This window comes from Aquarana catesbeiana, linkage group LG05 (assembly GCF_042186555.1).
Source record: "Aquarana catesbeiana isolate 2022-GZ linkage group LG05, ASM4218655v1, whole genome shotgun sequence".
Lineage (NCBI taxonomy): Eukaryota > Metazoa > Chordata > Amphibia > Anura > Ranidae > Aquarana > Aquarana catesbeiana.
The window spans coordinates 247,111,827-247,134,301 of record NC_133328.1 but is presented as its reverse complement, the minus strand read 5'-3'; the positions used below and the strand labels follow the sequence as shown (position 1 = coordinate 247,134,301).

The following is a 22,475-nucleotide window of genomic DNA, read 5'->3' as shown; positions in this document are numbered from 1 at the left end:
TTAAAAAGAAAGCAGTCAGTTATTTATACAGAAGACTCTTCATATTGGTACGATTATTCTTAAAGTGTTTAAGGATTAAAGATACACTCCAGGTCAATAGAAGAAGCGCACAGCAGAGGCTAATATATGGAGGGACCGCTCTGGAAGCTAAATTGGCTCTCCTGCAAGCACATATACTGACAATGAACATACTGCCAAGAGAAAAGCAAAGTTAAAGACATATGAGTGTGTTGCTGCACCTTCACTGTCAAAAACTAAATTTTTTTTTTTATAAAGCAGTCATGACTGAAAACTGAAACTGTCCTATTTTAAGTCACCACAATTTTGCAAATTTTCCCATTTCAGGGAAATGCATTGGAGTCAATACGAAGGGTGAAAGGGGTGAAAGGGGAATTTGAGACAGTTAGGGTTGTTTTAAAGGCTTTTTCATTGCTTTTTTGGGTGTAGTTTGATGTTACATAAGTGGTTGATTTACTAAAACTGAATCTTGTGCAGCTCTGCATAGATTTAATGTTTCTTATATAGAAAAGTAAAATACACCAAAAAAAATCGATACTGTCTAAAATGTTCAAGTTGCTTTAGGTGGGATTTCGTTTTTTTTGCGTGTGTGTGTGTGTGTGTGTGTGTGTGTGTGTGTGTGTGTGTGTAAACAACATAAAAAGCAATAATACACCAAGAAAAGGTTTAATGAAACATATTGAAATGTCCCACATATGCAACTTTTTTTCTGGGGGGGTTTAATATATTTTTTTTTATCATAGCATGCATAAGCACACATAACGTGATTTAAAAAAACGAACATTAATACTATACATCATAAAAAACAAATCTATTTTAGTTTTTTCTTATGTTTTTCACATGGTTTTTGATGTAGCTGAAGCAAACACACAGACCCAATTTCCTAATAATTGGTAAAGTGGTCTATGATAACCATAATAAGGGTATGACCATGCAGTGCTACCCCCCTAGAAACCGCTGGATAGGATGGGTCCTCTGTTCTTTGCCTTGACCTTCTGAAGAACCGCAGCCCTTCTGACACACCAGGTTGAGTGTACAACCATAAAATATCATAGGAAATCACTGAAAGTGATACTTTGTATCCAATAGTAGTGTTATATAAAAGAAAACGGGCACCAAACCAGGTAGTAAAGGCAAACTTAAAGTGGTTGTAAAGGCAGAAGGTTTTTTTTATCTTAATGCATTCTATGCATTAAGATAAAAAAAAAACCTTCTGTGTGCAGCAGCATCCCCAGCACCCCCTAAAACTTATTCTGAGCCCCATCTCTCTAGCGATGTCCACAATTCCCTCGGCCATCCTGGACTCTCCTCCTGATTGGCTGGGGCACAGCCACGACACCATTGGCTCCCACGGCTGCCAATCAGAGGAGAGAGGGAGTGGGGCCGAACTGCAACTGCGTGTCTGAATGGACACATGGAGCTGCAGCTTGGCTCAGGTGCCCCATAGCAAGCTGCTTGCTGTGGGAGCACTATTCAGGAAAGAGGGGCCAGTAGCAGCAAAGAGGAACCTGAGAAGAGGAGGATTTGGGAGAGGAGGTAAGTATAACATGTTTGTTATTTTTCTCTTTAAAAAAAAACGAGCCTTTACAATCACTTTAATATATTGTCACCCAGTATAGTTGGCAACTAGGCAATCATCAAATGGATTGGTAATTGCAATATTGAAAACCGTTCTCCTTATGTCTGTCTGTAACTCTGGTATGCTCTTACTGCTGCAACTCCAGCCATAATTGCAATACTGAAAACTGCTCTCCTTATGTCGGGCTTTAACTCTGGTATTTTATTTTTCCTTAACCATTTGTAGACTGTCCACATTGCAATGCTTTATTTCTCCATATGCTTTATCTTAAATTATGGCCTGTTTTTATCCTTATTAGCTGTCCTCTTGTAAGACTGTTTCTGAAGTGAGAATTTTGCTCTGTTTAGCCAGCCATCTTTTATTAACTCCCTGATTAGTAATTGGAAAGCACCCACCCCCATCCCTACTAAAGCATCTCTCTCTCTCAAAGTGGGGGTATTTCTATCAGTGAGAGCACTTCTGACTCTACACTTCAGCAAATGCAAAAAGCCAAGGAACACAGGAAAATACTTTGAAAAACCTCACACAGACTACAGGTGACCTTGTTTACACCTTCAGTTATTTCTCCCCTTGTAACATGCACTCTCTACCACTCCTTCTGACAGCTGTGTCCTCCACCCTTAAACTAACTCTCCTTCACCCCTCTTCTCCACCCCACAGCTTATATATATCACCCCCACTTCTATCCTATCCTTATTACTGCACTCACAAACTTCTACTAATGCTAAATCCACACGCACAAAAAAAATGTTCCCCCATATCGCACTCCCACATTACCTCCCTCACCCTTCTGCTGCTTCTAACCTCTGGAGATGTATCCCCAAACCCTGGGCCTCCACCATTTAACTGTACTCAACACACCCATTACCCTGCACCCTCTGGCTGCAGCCTCAAAGCACACAATCTAGTTCCCATTTCTCTTCTTCCCAAGACCAGAATCTTTCTCTTGCACCCTTTGGAATGCCCGCTCTGTCTAACAAACTCACCTCTCTCCATGACCTCTTTATCACGAACTCATTTAATCTACTCACCATTACCGAAACCTGGCTTCATGAATCCATCACTGCATTTTCTGCTGCCCTATCCCATGGTAGTCTTCTCTGGACTCACTCCCCCAGACCCGGTGGATGCAAGGGAGGGGGTGTCGGAATCCTTCTTGCCCCACATAGCACCTTTCAGGTACTTCACCCACCTCCCTCTCTGTCACTGTCCTCATTTGAGGCACACTGCATTCGTCTTTTCTCCCCAGTTTATCTAAGGATATCTGTGATCTACCGGCCCCCTTGACCGGTATCAACCTTTCTTTTCCTTTCTGCCTGGCTACCCTACTTTCTCTCTTCTGAAATCCCCACAATCATTCTATGGGAATTCAACATCCATATTAACACTCCTGCTACTTCAAAACTTCTCAGTCTAACCTCCTCCTTTGACCTGAAGCAATGGATACATGCATAGAAACTCACTCTGAAGGCAATACCCTTCTCCCACCTAAGCACTCTGTGCAACCTCTCCAGATATCCTTTCCCTCTCTCTGATCACTACCTTATTAGTTTCACTCTCTTCCTCTCCTACACCTCCTTTCACTCCAACTGCCTAACAGCTACCGTAGAAACCTACGTCATTTCAACCCTTCTCTTCCCTACTCTGCTACCAACCACCTCTATGATAAAATCGCACCCCTGTCCTGGACCGACCTAGCCACTTCTGTTTACAATGCTTCACTTTTAGCCTCCCTGGATACACTGGCCCCCTCACTACATACAGAATCAGGCCCTGACTCCTTCAACCTTGGCAAACAGATGACACTAGAAGTCTGAAAAAGCATAGCCGTGCTCTTGAGCGACTTATGCCCCGTACACACGATCTGACTTTCCGACAACAAAACCATGGATTTTTGTTCAAAGATGTTGGCTCCAACTTGTCTTGCATACACATGGTCACACAAATGTTTGCCAACAATTACCAACGTAGTGACGTACAAAACGTACATGATATCTCCATTACAAACGCTAGTTATATCTCCGGCTCGTACTTGATTCCGAACATGCGTGGACTTTTGTCCGATGGACTTGTGTACACACGATCGGAAAGTCTGACAACAAATATTTGTTAGCGGAAAATTTGAGAACCTGCCAGCCAACATTTGTTGGCGGAAAGACCGACAACAAATGTTTGGTGGAGCATACACACGGTCAGACTTTCAGCCAACAAGCTCATACCCAACATTTGTTGTCGGAAAATCCGATCATGTGTACGGGGCATAGGTCTTAGAAAGATTTCAACCAATGTAAATCTGCCCTCCAAAATCACAATTCCTGCCTCCTCACTGTCAAGCAGACCTATTTTATCACTCTCATTAAATTATCATCGTGTCACCATCAACTCTTGCCTACCTTAAACTCTCTACTTCGTCCTCCACCGCCTCCACACACTAACTCACTCACTGCCCAGACGATCGACAATCACTTCAAACAGAAAATTGAAACAATTTGTGAGAGAGCTCTGCTGTTCAGATACCCTCCACACTTTACACTTCATGCCCACAGGTACAATCATTACGTCCCTCATTCAACCCCACTGCTATAGACGAGGTTGCTAAACTACTTGCTAACGTCCAGCTAACCACTTGCCCTCTGGATCCTGTTACCTCACAAATTTTACATTCACCCTCTGGCTCTATTCTACACTCTATTACCCTCTAACCCACATCTTTAATCTCTCCCTCTCTTCGGGCATCTTCCCCAATTCTCGAAACCATGCACTAGTCAGCCCTATACTTAAAAAAGCCCTCACTAGACCCAACCAATCTTAACAACCTATGCCCCATCTCCTTGCTCCCCTTTTTATCCAAACTCTTTGAACGTCTGGTCTACAACCAACTGAGCGACCACCTTGCCGAGAATAGCCTTCTTGATCCCCTTCAGTCTGGATTTCATCCTCAACATTCCACAGAAACTGCTCTCCTAAAACTAACAAACGATCTACTAATGGCCAAAACCAATGGACACTACCCTGTACTCCTACTCTTGGACCTTTCTGCTGCCTTTGATATGGTTGACCACCCCCTACACCTCCAAAAACTCCACGCCATTGTACTCTTCACTGGTTCTCCTTCCACTTATCCAACCACACCTTTAGCGTTACTTACAATTCTACTTCCTCCTCGCCTCTTCCTTTTTCTGTTGGAGTCCCCCAAGGTTCTGTCCTTGGGCCTCTCCTATTTTCTATCTACACCTCCTCCCTGGGTCAGCTGATAGCCTCCCGTGGCTTCAAATACCAACTCTATGCTGACGGCACCCAAATCTATTTCTTTACCCCTCAGCTCACTCACTCAGTCTCCTCACTTATCACAAATTTACTAACAGATATATCAGCCTGGATGTCACACCACTTCCTCAAACTCAATCTATCCAAAACCGAACTTATAATTTTTTCTCCACCATGTGCCCCTTCCCCTGATCTCTCTGTCAAAATTGATGGCACAACTGTCAGCCCATCCTCGCATGCCAAGGTACTAGGTGTAGTCCTGGACTCTGGACTCTCCTTTAAGCCCCACAACCAATCACTGTCCAAATCTTGCCACCTCAACCTCAGAATATGCCCCTTTCTAACCAGTGGCACAACAAAGCTCTTAATACACTCCCTGGTCATCTCTCGTCATGACTACTGCAACTCCCTTCTCATTGGCTTACCTCTACATAGGCTATCCCCCCTTCAATCCATCATGAATGCTGCTGCCAGACTCATCCACCTTACCAATCGATCTGTGTCTGCTACTCCTCTCTGTCAATCCCTCCACTGGCTTCCACTCACCCAACAAATTAAATTCAAAATACTAACAACAACTTACAAAGCCATCCAGGAATCTAATCAGACTCAAGTGATGCGATTCCTCCAGGATTTGGCTTCCCGCTTTGAGCAGCATCAGGCCTCCTTTAGGAACTCCTGATTTAGCAACCTCAATTACAATCGGCGGCTGTACCTATTCCGGTCGCAGTCTCAGCCACACATTCACTGCAACTGCCAGCTCCGTTCCGTTTCTCTGGGGACTCCAAGGCCTGTAGAGGATTCCTCAGCCAGTGCCCTATTCACTTTGAACTCCAGCCTCAAAACTTCTCGTCTGATCGGGCAAAGGTAGCCTATATTATTTCGCTCCTCTCCGGTGAAGCTTTAGCCTGGGCTGTGGGAGAAGAATGATCCAGTGGTTTCTAGCCTGTCTGACTTCTTGAAGCTCTTTTGGAATATCTTCGAGGAAGCGGCCCGGATTTCTTCAGCGGCCGGTGCCCTTTTATTCGCCAAGAGTCTGGTGCAGTGCGACAGTATGCCCTCCAGTTCTGTATAATCACAGCTAAGTTGAGCTAGAATAATGAAGCCTTAGTTGCAACCTTTTTACATGGCCTCTCTGACCGAGTGAAGGATGAATTAGCAGGAAGAACCATCCCTGCCGGTCTGGACAATGTCATCTCCTTGTGTAACCAGATTGATATTCGCTTTCAGGAGAGGTCCCTAGAAAAAAGACACCAGTACTCCCTGGTCCCTAGTCAACCTGAGCTCCCCTCCCTCCCTTCATCCTGTGGAGCATCTTCTGCCAGCTGAGTAACCTATGCAGCTGGGCCGGACCAGGATAACCCCCGAGAAACGTGTTAGGTGCAGAACTCTGGGCCTGTGTCTCTATTGTAGGGGCAAGGGGCATTTTCGTGACTCCTGCTCGCTTCGTCCAGGAAACGCTCAGGTATAATACATCTGGAAGGTGAAGTATTGGACCCAGAAATATCACCACCTCGTCTTCTTCTTTCGGTGTTCCTTCATGTAAGCGCTACCTCTCAATCGGCCTTGGCATATCTGGATTCTGGGGCTGCTGGCAATTTTATGGACTGGAGAACTGCATCTTCCATGAAGCTTGCTCTTTCGCCCCTCACTACGCCACTAGTGGTCTCGGCAATTGATGGCACTGTTCTTCCAGGGGGCCCTATCCGCTTCCAGACTCTCCCTGTTAAGATGTCCGTAGGCATACTTCACCAGGAGTGGATATCCACCCTTATCCTACCTAAGGCCTCAACCCCCATCGTATTGGGCCTTCCTTGGCTACAGCTCCTGAAGCTGTCTCTGCATTTCATGATTTGAAACGGGCCTTTGTTTCTGGACCTCTCTTAAGGAGACCTAATCCTGGGGATCAATTTTTTATTGAAATGGATACTTCTTCAATGGGGGTGGGAGCTGTGCTTCTTCAATCCTTTGAGAAGAAATGTCAACCATGTGCGTTCTTCTCCAAAAAAATTCTCAGGCAGAGAAAAATGATGCTGTTTGTGATCAGGAACTTCTTGCAATTAAATTGGCGTTAGAGGAGTGGCGTCATCTCTTGGAGGAATCTCCTCACTCCATAACGATTTTCACTGATCATAAGAATCTGCAGTACTTACAGAATGCCAAATGTCTGAATCCCAGACAGGCCAGGTGGAGTCTTTTCTTTTCCCGTTTTAATGTCACAATTACGTACAAACCTGGTCCCTGCAACAGTCAGGCTGATGCACTCTCTAGGTCATTTGACACTTTGGATGAGAAGTCCACCCCTGAACCTGAGCTGATCATTCTGACCTCATGCATTCTTGCCCATTCTACCACCCTGGAGTCAAAAATTCCTCCTGGCAAGACCTTCGTCCCCACTGAGCTAAGAGCCAAGATCCTTCACTGGGGACATGATTCCAAGGTGGCAGGTCATGCTGGGTTCCTCTGATCCTTCCTGCTCATCAGTCGCCACTATTGGTGGCCTACTGTCCACTTGGATGTTAAGGACTATGTTAAGGCTTGTAATGTCTGTGCTCAGTCTAAATCCTTCACACAGGCTCCTGCTGGTCTTCTCATCCCCTTGCCCATTCCCAAGGAGCCCTGGTCTCACATTGCCATGGATCTTATCACTGATCCTCCACTGTCTGAGAATAATACGGTCATTTGGGTGGTAACAGATCGGTTCTCCGAGATGGCTCATTTTATTCCCCTTCCTGGTCTCCCTTCTGCTCCTGCTTTGGTTTCCATTTTTGTTTGAGAAATCGTCCGCCTCCGTGGGGTTCCTTCTCATATTGTTTCCGACAGGGGTGTTCAATTTACTTCTCATTTTTGGAGAGCCTTTTGCAAATCCCTTAATATTGTCTTAGATTTTTCCTTTTCTTACCACCCTCAATCCAGTGGACAGACTGAGAGGGTTAATCAGTAGTTAGAGGCCTTTCTCCACACCTTAGTCTCTGCTCATCATGACGATTGGTCCTCTCTACTCCTGTGGGCAGAATTCTCTCACAACAATCATGTAAACACTAGTTCTCAGAAGACACCCTTTTTCACAGTTTATGGAAAACACTCTCAGCTCCCTCTTCCTATGACCTGTTCTCCAGACATTCCAGCTTTGGCTACGGCTCAGGAGTCTTTCAATTCTATTTGGGGTGACATTCATGATTCGCCCTAGGCAGCTGCTGGCAAATTCAAAGGTTTTGATGACCGTTGCAGGCGTAAACCTTCTCTACAGCTAGGGGACAAAGTCTGGCTCTCCACCAGAAACATCAAGCTCCGGGTTCCTTCTCTGAAGTTTTCCCCAAGATTCATTCGCCCATACACTATAACCTCTAAACTGAATCCGGTTTGTTTCAAACTTCAGATTCCTAAAAGCCTCAAAATTTCTAACCCCTTTCATGTTTCCCCTCTGAAGCCTTTAGTACCCCTCAATAAGTTCTCTCATCCTTTCCCTACCGTGGCCCCATTTCCTCAGAAGAGGTCTTGGATCACTGCATCTGATGTCTTTTTGTCTCATCTGTTGAGGAGGTTTCATCTGAGGTTTCCCTCCAAGCTTGGGACCAAGGGGGGGGGGGGGTACTGTCATGTACGTGCAGTAATGTTCATGTCTGTCTGCTTACCTCTTTGTGTGATCAGCTTAAGAGACTGGCTGCCTTTCGCCTGGCTGTTTAAGTAATCTTCCCTCAAGCATGGCTCCACCCCAGCCTCTAACAGGAAACACTATATTAACCTGTGCACTGAAAGACAGCCTCACTGATCATGTGTTTAGCCATGCATGCTACTTGCTGTGTGTCCTACGTCTGATCCTGTTTACCAACCTTGGTTTGTTCTTGACTGTCCTTGTGTCAATGCTGGGCACAGCCCTTCCTTCTCTGAGCTGGCTGCTCAGCTGTCAGCTAATTGAAAGCTCCTATCTCTCCACAGTGACTCACCTGTTGATGATATCCTGCTTGTCAGTCCTGCCTAATTAAGCCATCCAGCCCAGATGATCTCTGCCTTCGCCCTGGTCACATTTCTAGAGACGCTCGCCTGTGTTCCTGTTAAATAATTGCTTGGCTGACATTCCTTCTGGCTCCACATCCTGCTTGCTGTTCTACTATGCTCATCTCTGGCTTCCTGACATTTTGGCTTGTCTGACTATCTGTTCCGGTTCCTGAACTCTGGCTATGTTTTGACTACGTTTACTCTGTTTTCCTTTTTTTATTATTACACAAGTGAGATTTAACTGTACTTCTGTCTCAGTCTGATTCATGGTTTCTGACAGTAGGCGAAGGCCATGAATTTAGAAGATGCAGTCAATCCACTTGTTGATAATATTTTTTCCAGATTGGATGAGCAGGATCACCGCATGGATCAGTTTGCCATGGCATTACAAACGCTCCTGAGTCGCACGGCTCACCTGGAATCTCCCACTGCTCCTCCTGTGTTGCAGTTCGTCCCTGCTGCTGCTCCAGTCTCTGTGCAGGCACCCGCTTCGAGTATTACCTCTATAAGAGGTATGTTTGGTTCCGCTCCGCTTCCCCATCGATTTGGGGGCGATCCAATCCAATGCAGAGGGTTTCTCAACCAGGTTGAGATATTCTTTGAGATGCTGCCCCAGGCGTTTCCCACAGACAGTAGCAAAGTAGGTTTTGTAATATCTTTGCTTTCTGAGAAAGCCTTGGCCTGGGCAAACCCAATATGGGAGACGCAAAAACCTGTTGTCTTGAGTTACCCTGAGTTTGTGGCTTCCTTTAAAAGGGTATTTGACGTTCCCGCATGCTCCGCTTCTGCTGCCAAGTGCCTCATGTCCATCAAACAGAGTACAAGAACTGTTGCCGATTACTCCATTGTATGCCGTACTCTGGCAGCAGAGGTTGCTTGGAACAATAATGCCCTTGTGGCTGCTTTTTCTCATGATCTCTTGGATACCATCAAGGATGAGATAGCAGCCCGAAATATACCCACTGAGCTGGAGAAATTGATCACGTTTGCCATCCTCATTGACTCCAGTCTCAGAGAAAGACTCTCTTTTAACCACTTGCCGACCGCCGCACGACGATGTACGTCGGCACAATGGCACGGGCAGGCATAAGGACTTATATATAAGTCCTTGCCTGCCCATGGGCGGGGGTTCCGATCGGACCCCCCCCCCGGTGACTGCAGCGGTCGGATTCTCGTCAGGGGCAAACAAAGGTGAGGGGGAGGCCACTCATTCGTGGCCCCCCTCGCTATCGCTCCTGGCGAATGAAATGCTTCCTCGGCTTCTGTAATGTAAACAGAAGCGGAGGAAGTGATGTCATCTCTCCTCGAGCCGGTCTTTTCGTTCCCGCGCCGAGGAGAGAAGACATCGATGTGAGTGCACAACACACACACAGTAGAACACACCAGGCACACTTTTCACCCCCTAATCACCCCCCCTCCCCAACACAGTGACACCAAGCAGTTTTTTTTTCTGATTACTGCATTGGTGTCAGTTTGTGACAGTGTGGTAGGGCAGTTAGTGTTAGCCCCCTTTAGGTCTAGGGTACCCCCCTAACCCCCCCTAATAAAGTTTTAACCCCTTGATAACCCCCCCTCACGGTGTCACTAAGCAATCATTTTTCTGATCGCTGTATTAGTGTCACTGGTGACGCTAGTTAGGGAGGTAAATATATAGGTTCGCCGTCAGTGTTTTATAGCGTCAGGGACCCCCATATACTACCTAATGAAGGTTTTAACCCCTTGATTGCCCCCTAGTTAACCCTTTCACCAGTGATCACCGTATAACTGTTACGGGTGACGCTGGTTAGTTCGCCCGGCGGTGATATAAGTTAGGTTTTAGGGTCTGCGTCGCCCCAGGCAGCGTCAGGTTAGCGTCGGTACCGCTAACACCCACGCACGCAGCATACACTTCCCTTAGTGGTATAGTATCTGAACGGATCAATATCTGATCCGATCAGATCTATACTAGCATCCCCAGCATTTTAGTGTTCCCAAAAACGCAGTGTTAGCGGGATCAGCCCAGATACCTGCTAGCACCTGCGTTTTGCCTCTCTGCCCGGCCCAGCCCAGCCCACCCAAGTGCAGTATCGATCGATCACCGTCACTTACAAAACACTAAACGCATAACTGCAGCATTCACAGAGTCAGGCCTGATCCCTGCGATCGCTAACAGTTTTTTTGGTAGCGTTTTGGTGAACTGGCAAGCACCAGCGGCCTAGTACACCCCGGTCGTAGTCAAACCAGCACTGCAGTAACACTTGGTGACGTGGCGAGTCCCATAAGTGCAGTTCAAGCTGGTGAGGTGGCAAGCACAAGTAGTGTCCCGCTGCCACCAAGAAGAAGACAAACACAGGTCCGTTGTGCCCATAATGCCCTTCCTGCTGCATTCGCCAATCCTAATTGGGAACCCACCACTTCTGCAGCGCCCCTATTCACATCCCCAACCAAATGCAGTCGGCTGCATGAGAGCCATTTTCTTTAGGTCCTCCCGAGTACCCCTACCCAATGAACCCCCCCAAAAAAGATGTTGTGTCTGGAGCAAGCGTGGATATAGGCGTGACACCCGCTTATTGTCCCTCCTGTCCTGACAATCTTGGTCTTTGCATTGGTGAATGTTTTGAACGCTACCATACACTAGTTGAGTATTAGCGTACAGCATTGCACAGACTAGGCACACTTTCACAAGGTCTCCCAAGATGCCATCGCATTTTGAGAGACCCGAACCTGGAACCGGTTACAGTTACAAAAGTTACAGTTACAAAAAAAAGTGTAAAAAAAAAAAACAAAAAAAAACAAAAAAATATATAAAATTAAAAAAAATAGTTGTCGTTTTATTGTTCTCTCTCTCTCTCTCTCTCTCTCTCTCTCTCTCTATTCTCTCTCTATTGTTCTGCTCTTTTTTTACTGTATTCTATTCTGCAATGTTTTATTGTTATTATGTTTTATCATGTTTGCGTTTCAGGTATGCAATTTTTTATACTTTACTGTTTACTGTGTTTTATTGTTAACCATTTTTTTGTCTTCAGGTACGCCATTCAGCTGCAGCGCGTATTTATTTATCTTGACAGCAATAGCGTTTGCTCCTTTTGCGGGAGGATGCCCCCATGCTTCGGCATATATAAATGGTGCATGTATGCCCATCATTAGAAGTGGGTGGATGAAGGGAGGTATTCAAATGGTGGGCATACCCACCGATCAATCTTTTTTTTCGTTCAGCCCACAGGCTGCATGAAAAAAAAAGATTACAATATATGCCCAACAAGGACCAGTAATGTACTGGTATGTTGCTGGACTTTGAGTGGTTATACCAGAATGATGCCTGCAGGTTTCGGTATCATCTTGGTATCATACTTTTCAGCCAGCGGTCAGCTTTCATGTAAAAGCAATCCTAGCAGCTAATTAGCCTCTAGACTGCTTTTACAAGCAGTGGGAGGGAATGCCCCCCCCCCCACTGTCTTCCATGTTTTTCTCTGGCTCTCCTGTCCCAACAGGGAACCTGAGAATGCAGCCGGTGATTCAGCCAGCTGACCATAGAGCTGATCAGAGACCAGAGTGGCTCCAAACATCTCTATGGCCTAAGAAACCGGAAGCTACAAGCATTTCATGACTTAGATTTCGCCGGATGTAAACAGCGCCATTGGGAAGTTATTTTATCACACCGATCTTGGTGTGGTCAGATGCTTTGAGGGCAGAGGAGAGATCTAGGGTCTAATAGACCCCAATTTTTTCAAAAAAAAGAGTACCTGTCACTACCTATTGCTATCATAGGGGATATTTACATTCCCTGAGATAACAATAAAAATGATTAAAAAAAAAAAAAAAAAAAGCACCCCTGCCCCCCCCCCCCCCTGCTCTTGCGCAAAGGCAAACACAAGCATCGGTCTGACGTCAAATGTAAACAGCAATTGCACCATGCATGTGAGGTATCACAGCGAAGGTCAGATCGAGGGCAGTAATTTTAGCAGTAGACCTCCTCTGTAAATCTAAAGTGGTAACCTGTAAAAGCTTTTAAAAATGTATTTAGTTTGTCGCCACTGCACATTTTAAAGCATGTCATGTTTGGTATCCATGTACTCGGCCTAAGATCATCTTTTTTATTTCATCAAATATTTGGGCAATATAGTGTTTTTTAGTGCATTAAAATTTAAAAAAGTGTGTTTTTTCCAAAAAAAATGCGTTTTGAAAAATCACTTCGCAAATACTGTGTGAAAAAAAAAATGAAACACCCACCATTTTAATCTGTAGGGCATTTGCCTTAAAAAAGTATATAATGTTTGGGGGTTCAAAGTAATTTTCTTGCAAAAAAAAATATTTTTTTCATGTAAACAAAAAGTGTCAGAAAGGGCTTTGTCTTCAAGTGGTTAGAAGAGTCGGTGATATGTGACATAAGCTTCTAAATGTTGTGCATAAAATGCCAGGACAGTTCAAAACCCCCCCAAATGACCCCATTTTGGAAAGTAGACACCCCAAGCGATTTCCTGAGAGGCATGTCAAGTCCATGGAATATTTTATATTGTGACACATGTTGCGGGAAAAAGACAATTTTTTTTTTTTTTTTTGCACAAAGTTGTCACTAAGCTATTTGCTGAGAGGTATGGCGAATATTTTGCAGACCTCACTTTTTGTCACAAAGTTTTGAAAATTGAAAAAAGAAAAAAAAAACATTTTTTTCTTGTCTTTCTTCATTTTCAAAAACAAATGAGAGCTGCAAAATACTCACCATGCCTCTCAGCAAATAGTTTGGGGTGTCTGCTTTCCAAAATGGGGTAATTGGGGGGGGGGGGGGGTTCTGCCACCTGTGCATTCCATGTCCTCCGAAACTGTGATAGGCAGTGAAGAGAGAAATCAAAAATTTTAGAATTCCTGAAGGCGGTGATTGGTTTTCGGGGCCCCGTACGCAGCTAGGCTCCCAAAAAGTCCCACACATGTGGTATCCCCGTACTCAGGAGAAGCAGCTAAATGTATTTTGGGGTGCAATTCCACATATGCCCATGGCCCTGACAACTTTTTGTAATTTTTTTTTTTTTTTTTGTGATTATTCAATCACTTGGGACAAAAAAAAATAATATTTAATGGGCTCAACATGCCTCTCAGCAATTTCCTTGGGGTGTCTACTTTCCAAAATGGGGTCATTTGGGGGGGGGTTGTACTGCCCTGCCATTTTAGCACCTCAAGAAATGACATAGGCAGTCATAAACTAAAAGCTGTGTAAATTCCAGAAAATGTACCCTAGTTTGTAGACGCTGTAACTTTTGCGCAAACCAATAAATATACGCTTATTGACTTTTTTTTACCAAAGACATGTGGCCGAATACATTTTTGCCTAAATGTATGACTAAAATTGAGTTTATTGGATTTTTTTTATAACAAAAAGTAGAAAATATCATTTTTTTTCAAAATTTTCGGTCTTTTTCCGTTTATAGCGCAAAAAATAAAAACCGCAGAGGTGATCAAATAACATCAAAAGAAAGCTCTATTTGTGGGAAGAAAAGGACACAAATTTCATTTGGGTACAGCATTGCATGACCGCGCAATTTGCAGTTAAGGCAACGCAGTGCCAAATTGTAAAAAGTGCTCTGGTCAGGAAGGGGGTAAACCCTTCCGGGGCTGAAGTGGTTAAGGAGCACTTGCAGAAGCCTCCTGTATATTTGTCTCCGAGCTTTGCAGTCCCACCCTTGCCTCCCTCACCTCCCATGCCTCCTGGTACCGAGTCGGTCAGTGAAGATGAACCCAAGCACTTGGGCTTCATGCGTCTCTGTGGATGAAAGAACCCTTAGGAGGAGGGAGAGATTGTGCTTTTATTGTGGCCAGGCAGGTCACATTTTGAAGAATTGTCCTACCCGTCCAGGGAACTCCCGGACCTTGAGGTTCTGTCATGGACAGACCTTAGGTGGCATTGTTTTGCCCCCAGTTATCCAGAAGGATACCCTTTCTTGGGCTGAGTCGTCCGTCGAGATACAGGCTCTAATCGATTCCGGGGCTGCAGGCCTGTTCATTGATGCTGCCTTTGTAGCAAAGCACTCGATTCCGCTGCAGCTGTGTGACACTCCACTTGCCATTGAGGCTCTTGATGGGAAACCTCTACAGCCTGCCCATGTGACTCATGAGACTGTTCCGTTGTCCATGGCCATGGGGGCTCTTCACCATGAGATAATCCAATTTCAAGTTATTTCCACATCTAAGTTTCCGCTGGTTATTGGTTATCCTTGGTTACAGAGGCACAACCCCTCTTTTGATTGGCTCCGTGCTGAGGTTCTCTCCTGGTCACCAAATGCGGTAAGACATGTTTCCGGAAGGTAGCCAAGGTCCTGTGCACTTCTCCTCTCTCCTCCCTGCCGGAGGAGTACCGCGATTTTTGCGATGTCTTTGACAAAGATCAAGCCGGTAGTTTGCCTCCACACCAGTCGTATGATTGCACAATTGACCTTCAACCTGGTGCCATACCCCCCCTCGTGGCCAGGTTTACCCTTTGTCGGTCTTGGAGGAGTATGTTGCACACGCACTTTCCCGATGTTTCATCCGCAAATCTTTCGTCTCCTGCTGGTGCTGGTTTGTGAACTGAGAACTGGTATTGATTATAGGGGTCTCAATCGTTTCATGATTAAGAATGCCTATCCGATTCCATTGATTACGGAGTTATTTGACCGCCTCAAGGGAGCAACGGTTTTCACAAAGCTTGATTTGAGAAGTGCATACAATCTCGGGAGGATTATGGAGGGAAACGAGTGGAAAACTGCGTTTGATACCAGAACAGACCATTATGAGTACCTTGTAATTCCTTTTGGCCTTTGTAACGCCCCGGCAGTTTTCCAGGAATTTATTAACAATGTCCTCTGAGATTTGTTCCCGTTATGTGTGGTGGTTTATCTCGACGATATCCTTACATTTTCCAAGTCCCTGGAGAGCCACCACACTGTAAGAGAAACCTGGGTAACAAGCGCACAATGGTGCGCAGGCGTGGACATTCCAGGAAATGCACTAGAAAGGACATGTATTGGCGCATGCGCGAGCGCATGCAAGTGTGCGCCAGCGTGCATGTGCTCGCATTGGCGCCAGTCCGCTTATTTAAACCTGCCAGTGACATGCATACTTTGCTGAGTGGTCTATTCAGCTAGTGCCTGCTTACCCGATCCAAACCTGACCCGGCTTGCCTGAACCTCCTCTTGACCTCTGCCTGCCTTCTTGTGACCCCGGCTTGTGTTTGACTCCGCTTCTGCCTGATGTTCCTGTGCCTCATTGCCCGACTGTGTACTGAACCTGGCCTGTGTCCCGTCTCTGCCTTTGCCTCACGTCTTGGTACCTGCTCCGTCTGGCTGTTGATGACCCCCTGGCTTACGTCCTGGCTACGCCTCCAGCTGCTGATTCAGCGACACGGAGCTCCTGTCTTCAGTTCCGGTTCAGTGCTCCCCAGCCACCTAGTTCCTGCCAGAGTCCAGCCAGAGTCATCTTCTACCTCGGCCCTCGTGCCACTCTGTGTCCTCCACTCCCTGTCATCACTATCAAGGGTGTTGGATAGGAGGTGCAAGAGAAGCCCCCTCTACAGGTCGATCTCCATCAGGTACGTGACACACACAGATGTCTGTCGTGTGCTTCAGAAACTAAGGGAGAACCATCTCTATAGTAAATTGGAGAGGTGCGAATTCCATTGTGAACAGGTTCAATTCCTGGGTTATGTCATTTCCACTGCTGGTTTTTCGATGGACCCAGAGAAACTTTCAGCAGTCCTACAGTGGCCCCGACCTATGGGTTTATGTCCTCTGCAGCGTTTTCTTGTCTTTGCCAACTATTATCGGAAGTTTATTCGTAACTTCTCGTCTCTGGTCAAGCCCCTGACTGATAGGACCAGAAACGATGGTAACCCACAGTGTTGGTCAAGGGAGTCCATTAAGGCCTTTAAGAGTCTCAAAGCTGCCTTTGATTCTGCTCCTGTGTTAGCACATCCTGATCCTACGTTACCTTTTATCCTTGAGGTTGATGCTTCTGAGACTGGAGTTGGCGCTCTTCTGTCTCAATGTCCTACCTCTGAGAGCGCTATGCATCCCTGTGGCTACTTTTCCAAGAAATTGTCACTTGCAGAGTGCAATTACGAGATTGGCGACAGAGAGCTGTTAGCGATCATTTTAGCCCTGAAAGAATGAAGACATCTCCTCAAAGGTACCACTGTGTCAGTTCTCATTCTTACTGACCATAAGAATCTCACATTCTTGTCTGAGGCTAAACGCTTCTCTCCCAAAAGGGCGTTGTGACAGACCTAGCCGGGACAGAGGCTGTTGGAGAGGACTGAATGCAAGTCTCTTGCCTTTTGATTATGGGCCCTGGATTTTCAATGGAACAATACTCTTTGTGAGGTGAATTAGAAATCCAGTCTGAACTGTACTAATCAACCTCAGTCATGTATATATGTATATATTGTATGTTGTTTGAATCTGTTGGGGACGCCTTGCTGTGGTCATTTGGGATTTGTGTCTGTGACAGACCTAGCCGGGACAGAGGCTGTTGGAGAGGACTGAATGCTAGCCTCTTGCCTTTTGATTATGGGCCCTGAATTTTCAATGGAACAATACTCTTTGTGAGGTGAATTAGAAATCCAGTCTGAACTGTACTATTCGGACTCAGTCGTGTATATATGTATATATTATATGTTGTTTGATTCTGTTGGGGACTCCTTGCTTTGGCCATTTGGGATTTGTGTCCCTGAAGAGGGAGGGGGGATTCCTCCAGCAGCCCCCTGCTGATAAGACTGATTCATACTGTTGGGACACATCCTGTGAGGAGATGCTGGTGTCATCAACTCCAACTACCTGTGTTTATGTTAATTGAATGAGCTGATCACATTGTCCTCTATACAATGTAGGAGACGGGACGACTCCTATTGGAGCTGCTGCTATTGTGAGAAAATGTCCTGTAATAATTAACTCAGTCTGGGCAATAGATCATGTCTCAGTCACCTAGGCTGTATAACGGATTATTTAATTAGCTCATGGTAATTAGGTTAATTAGGTTATGGAGGGGGGAACCTCATCTTCTCCTGTATTTAAGACTGTATTCTGGTTCTGAATAAAGTGAGTTCATGTTAGCAACAAGCAAGTGTCGCCTTGTTGTGTGCTCAGAGAGGTTGGAATATCTGATATCTGTATACAGACTGGGAGGAAGTGGTATATGACGGAAGCACTCAAGCGGAGTGTGGGACGTTCCGTGACATTGGTGGCAAGCAGCGGGAAAGCTTCCTGCAGTCTAGGACATCCAAACCTCCAACTGGATCCAAGATCAGGATAGCAGACTTCAGTGACCCCAGCGGAGATATGGACCTGGCATCAGAGTTCCCGGGGCTGCTGCGGATCATCCTTTCAACATACACCAGGACTGTGTCTGAGGATGAATACCTGGAGCTCAGGCAGCAGATTCGGGTGGAGCTCTGGATTGGAGCCCTCCAGCTCGCTGGTATAAAACAGGGCAAGTGCTTTCCAACCCAAGAGCAACGGGCCAGTGACCAACGGGCATTGCGGATGGCATTCCTGGGAGAGCGGCCCCAGGAGCAATGGGTGACTGAGTTGGACAGGTTGGTCCAGCAGGAGATAGAGCTGGACAATCGTTATCGGGCTCTGCAATGGCACGCAGAGGAGGGATTTTTAGGGGAGACAACAGAATGCTCTCCGGAGGGATATGACTTTGGAGGCCCTGGATTGCTGTGGGAGAGCCTTAAAGATCATTTTATGTTTGGTGAGGAAGGGGAACCTGACCTTGAGGACCTGCGAGAATATAGAGAGGCTATGCTCGGTCTTGCAGGGGTCTCAGAGCTCAAACCTGATCTGGACCATTTGCTAAGGAAGGAACAGCATCTGGAAAGGGCATACAGGAAACTGCTAGAACACGTTCAGCAGCATGCCAGAGAATCGGCAGTGGAAAATCTGAAGATTGCCGTCCCCAAACCTGAAGTGCTGACCACAGGGCAACCTCTGTCCAGCACTGATAACATCTTCTGGGTTCCATGGACAGGAGATGGTGAACCTCTATCCCCAGACACCAGTTATAGAGATAGGGGATTTAATAAACTTTTCTGCTGAGGAAGAACAACCTGATGAGCCTCCAGCAGAAGAGCTGGTATTAGGGCCAAACTTCACTGTGCTCTGCCCAGCACCAACAGCAGTATCTGTGGAGTTACAACAAACTTCTCCAGCAGAAGTGCTGGCAACCAGACAGAGGGTCCAAGACCTCTGCCCCACACCTGTGGCAGTTTCGGAGGCCCAGGGTGAGAAGGTGGCAATCACTTCCCAGCAGCAGATACAGGGGGAGAAGGGAGAGGAGGTGTGTGTTGTCCCTCCCCAACAGTTGGCCAGGGTGGAGGAAGCGGCCTTCCCTCCTCAGCAAAGATCAGTGCACCTGGAAGACAGTACCATAGACATGTCGTCCAAGCAACCAGATGAGGGAATGGAAACGGAAGCAGCCGGCTCACCTCCCCAATGGCAGCTACACAGTTTGGGAGTGGAGGAAGCCAGCCTCCTGCCCCAACGGTTAGCCGGAGCGGAGGATGCGGAGTACCAACCTCTGCCCAGCACCAGCAACAACTACAGAGTTCCAGGGAGGCGGGTCAGTCGGCCTCCCTCCCCAACAGTTAGCCGGAACAGATGGTGTGGGGTTTCCAGCAGAAGGGCTGGCAACAGGGCCGAGGACTGCTTCACTCTGCCCTCAACTAACAGAGGATGGATTTCCTGTGAAGGTGGATGGGACTTCAGTCTCCACCTGTATACCCCAGGGATGCTGGGCAGTTGGCCCAGATCCCCAACAGCATGACAGAGTGAGCCCAGTCACCCTGTCTTCTCTCCAGCGGCAGAAAGGACTCCAGGGAGAAGGCCCAGTCCAGGCCTCTCCCCAGCGGCGGATATATTCTCTGAGAAAGGCAGAGGTTGGCTGGGTGAGTAATACTCTGGAACAATTTGTTTGGGGTACTGTGTGGGTACAGGCAGTAGAGGACTGGAACTATGGACTAACTTCGGAGTCAACCCGTCTGGGGTCTCCTCCTGTGTTAGTCTCCTGCTGAAAGGGAAGAAATGTGATAGACCTAGCCGGGACAGAGGCTGTTGGAGAGGACTGAATGCAAGCCTCTTGCCTTTTGATTATGGGCCCTGGATTTTCAATGGAACAATACTCTTTGTGAGGTGAATTAGAAATCCAGTCTGAACTGTACTAACCGGACTCAGTCGTGTATATATGTATATATTGTATGTTGTTTGATTCTGTTGGGGACTCCTTGCTGTGGTCATTTGGGATTTGTGTCCCTGAAGAGGGAGGGGGGATTCCTCCAGCAGCCCCCTGCTGATAAGACTGATTCATACTGTTGGGACACATCCTGTGAGGAGATGCTGGTGTCATCAACTCCAACTACCTGTGTTTATGTTAATTGAATGAGCTGATCACATTGTCCTCTATACAATGTAGGAGACGGGACGACTCCTATTGGAGCTGCTGCTATTGTGAGAAAATGTCCTGTGATAATTAACTCAGTCTGGGCAATAGGTCATGTCTCAGTCACCTAGGCTCGATAAAGGATTATTTATTTAGCTCATATTAATTAGGTTAATTAGGTTACGTTTGTATTGTTAAAGTAAGAGCTTAAAGTACTGGGGGGAGAACCTCTGGGGGAATCTAGGATGGAAAAGGACCTGGGGGTCCTAGTGGATGATAGGCTCAGCAATGGCATGCAATGCCAAGCTGCTGCTAATAAAGCAAACAGAATATTGGCATGCATTAAAAGGGGGATCAACTGCAGAGATAAAACGATAATTCTCCCGCTCTACAAGACTCTGGTCCGCCCGCACCTGGAGTATGCTGTCCAGTTCTGGGCACCAGTCCTCAGGAGGGACGTACTGGAAATGGAGCGAGTACAAAGAAGGGCAACAAAGCTAATAAAGGGTCTGGAGGATCTTAGTTATGAGGAAAGGTTGCGAGCACTGAACTTATTCTCTCTGGAGAAGAGACGCTTGAGAGGGGATATGATTTCAATTTACAAATACTGTACTGGTGACCCCATATAGGGATAAAACTTTTTCGCAGAAGAGAGTTTAATAAGACTCGTGGCCACTCATTACAATTAGAAGAAAAGAGGTTTAACCTTAAACTACGTAGAGGGTTCTTTACTGTAAGAGCGGCAAGGATGTGGAATTCCCTTCCACAGGCGGTGGTCTCAGCGGGGAGCATTGATAGCTTCAAGAAACTATTAGATAATCACCTGAATGACCGCAATATACAGGGATATGTAATGTAATATTGACACATAATCACACACATAGGTTGGACTTGATGGACTTGTGTCTTTTTTCAACCTCACCTACTATGTAACTATGTAACTATGTAACTATGTAATATGAGCAGGAGGGGGGAACCTCATCTTCTCCTGTATTTAAGACTGTATTCTGGTTCTGAATAAAGTGAGTTCATGTTAGCAGCAAGCAAGTGTCCCCTTGTTTTGTGCTCAGAGAGGTTGGAATATCTGATATCTGTATACAGACTGGGAGGAAGTGGTATATGACGGAAGCAGGGGCGTAACTACCACCATAGCGACCCATGCGGGCGCTATGGGGCCCACAGCCAAGTGGGGCCCAGTGAGGATGAGAGCACCGCCCGCACAGTCTCCCAGCCAGGGGAAGAGAGAGGAGAGGAAGAGGCAAGCTGTGACCTGTGCCCAATGCAGCGTGACCTGTGCCCAATACAGCGTTGCCTGTGCCCAATACAGCCTGGTCTGCTTGTGCCCTATACAGCCTCACCTGTGCAGAGGAAGAGGCAAGCTGTGACCTGTGCCCAATACAGCCTCGCCTGTGCAGAGGAAGAGGCAAGCCACCCAGATCAGCAGAGAGCTGAATTGCCCGATGTAATAGCTTTCATTAGAACTTCCAGTGTTCCTGGGGCTCACGTCACATAGCTCCACCTCTTGGCCCGGCGCCTTTGATAGACAGAAAGCCAATCAAATGCGGGACGTGTGACATCATCAAAGGCGTCAGGCCAAGAGGTGGGGCTATGTGACGATGAGCCCCGGGAAGACGGGAAATTCAAATGAAAGCTATTACAGCGGGCAATCCCGCTCTCTGCTGATCCGGGTGGCTTTCCTCTTCCTCTGCACAGGTGAGGCTGTATGGGGCACAGGCAATGCTGTATTGGGCACAGGCAATGCTGTATTGGGCACAGGTCATGCTGCATGGGGCACAGGTCACGCTGCATGGGGCACAGGTCACGCTGCATGGGGCACAGGTCACGCTGCATGGGGCACAGGTCACGCTGCATGGGGCACAGGTCACGCTGCATGGGGCACAGGTCACGCTGCATTGGGCACAGGTCACGCTGTATGGGGCACAGGTCACGCTGTATGGGGCACAGGTCACGCTGTATGGGGCACAGGTCACGCTGCATTGGGCACAGGTCACACTGCATTGGGCACAGGTCACGCTGCATTGGGCACAGGTCACGCTGCATTGGGCACAGGTCACGCTGCATTGGGCACAGGTCACGCTGCATGGGGAACAGGTCACATTGTATGGGGCACGTGTCACGCTGCATGGGGCACAGGTCACGCTGCATGGGGCACAGGTCACGCTGCATTGTGCACAGGTCATGCTGCATTGTGCACAGGTCACGCTGCATT

At 46.9% G+C, this 22,475-nt stretch overlaps 1 protein-coding gene across 3 annotated transcripts in view; it reads left to right on the top strand.

The window, feature by feature from the left end:
* The window catches only part of PKD1L1 (polycystin 1 like 1, transient receptor potential channel interacting), a 412,276-nt gene that overhangs the window by 191,325 nt on the left and 198,476 nt on the right, over positions 1–22,475 (top strand). The window lies entirely within an intron of this gene.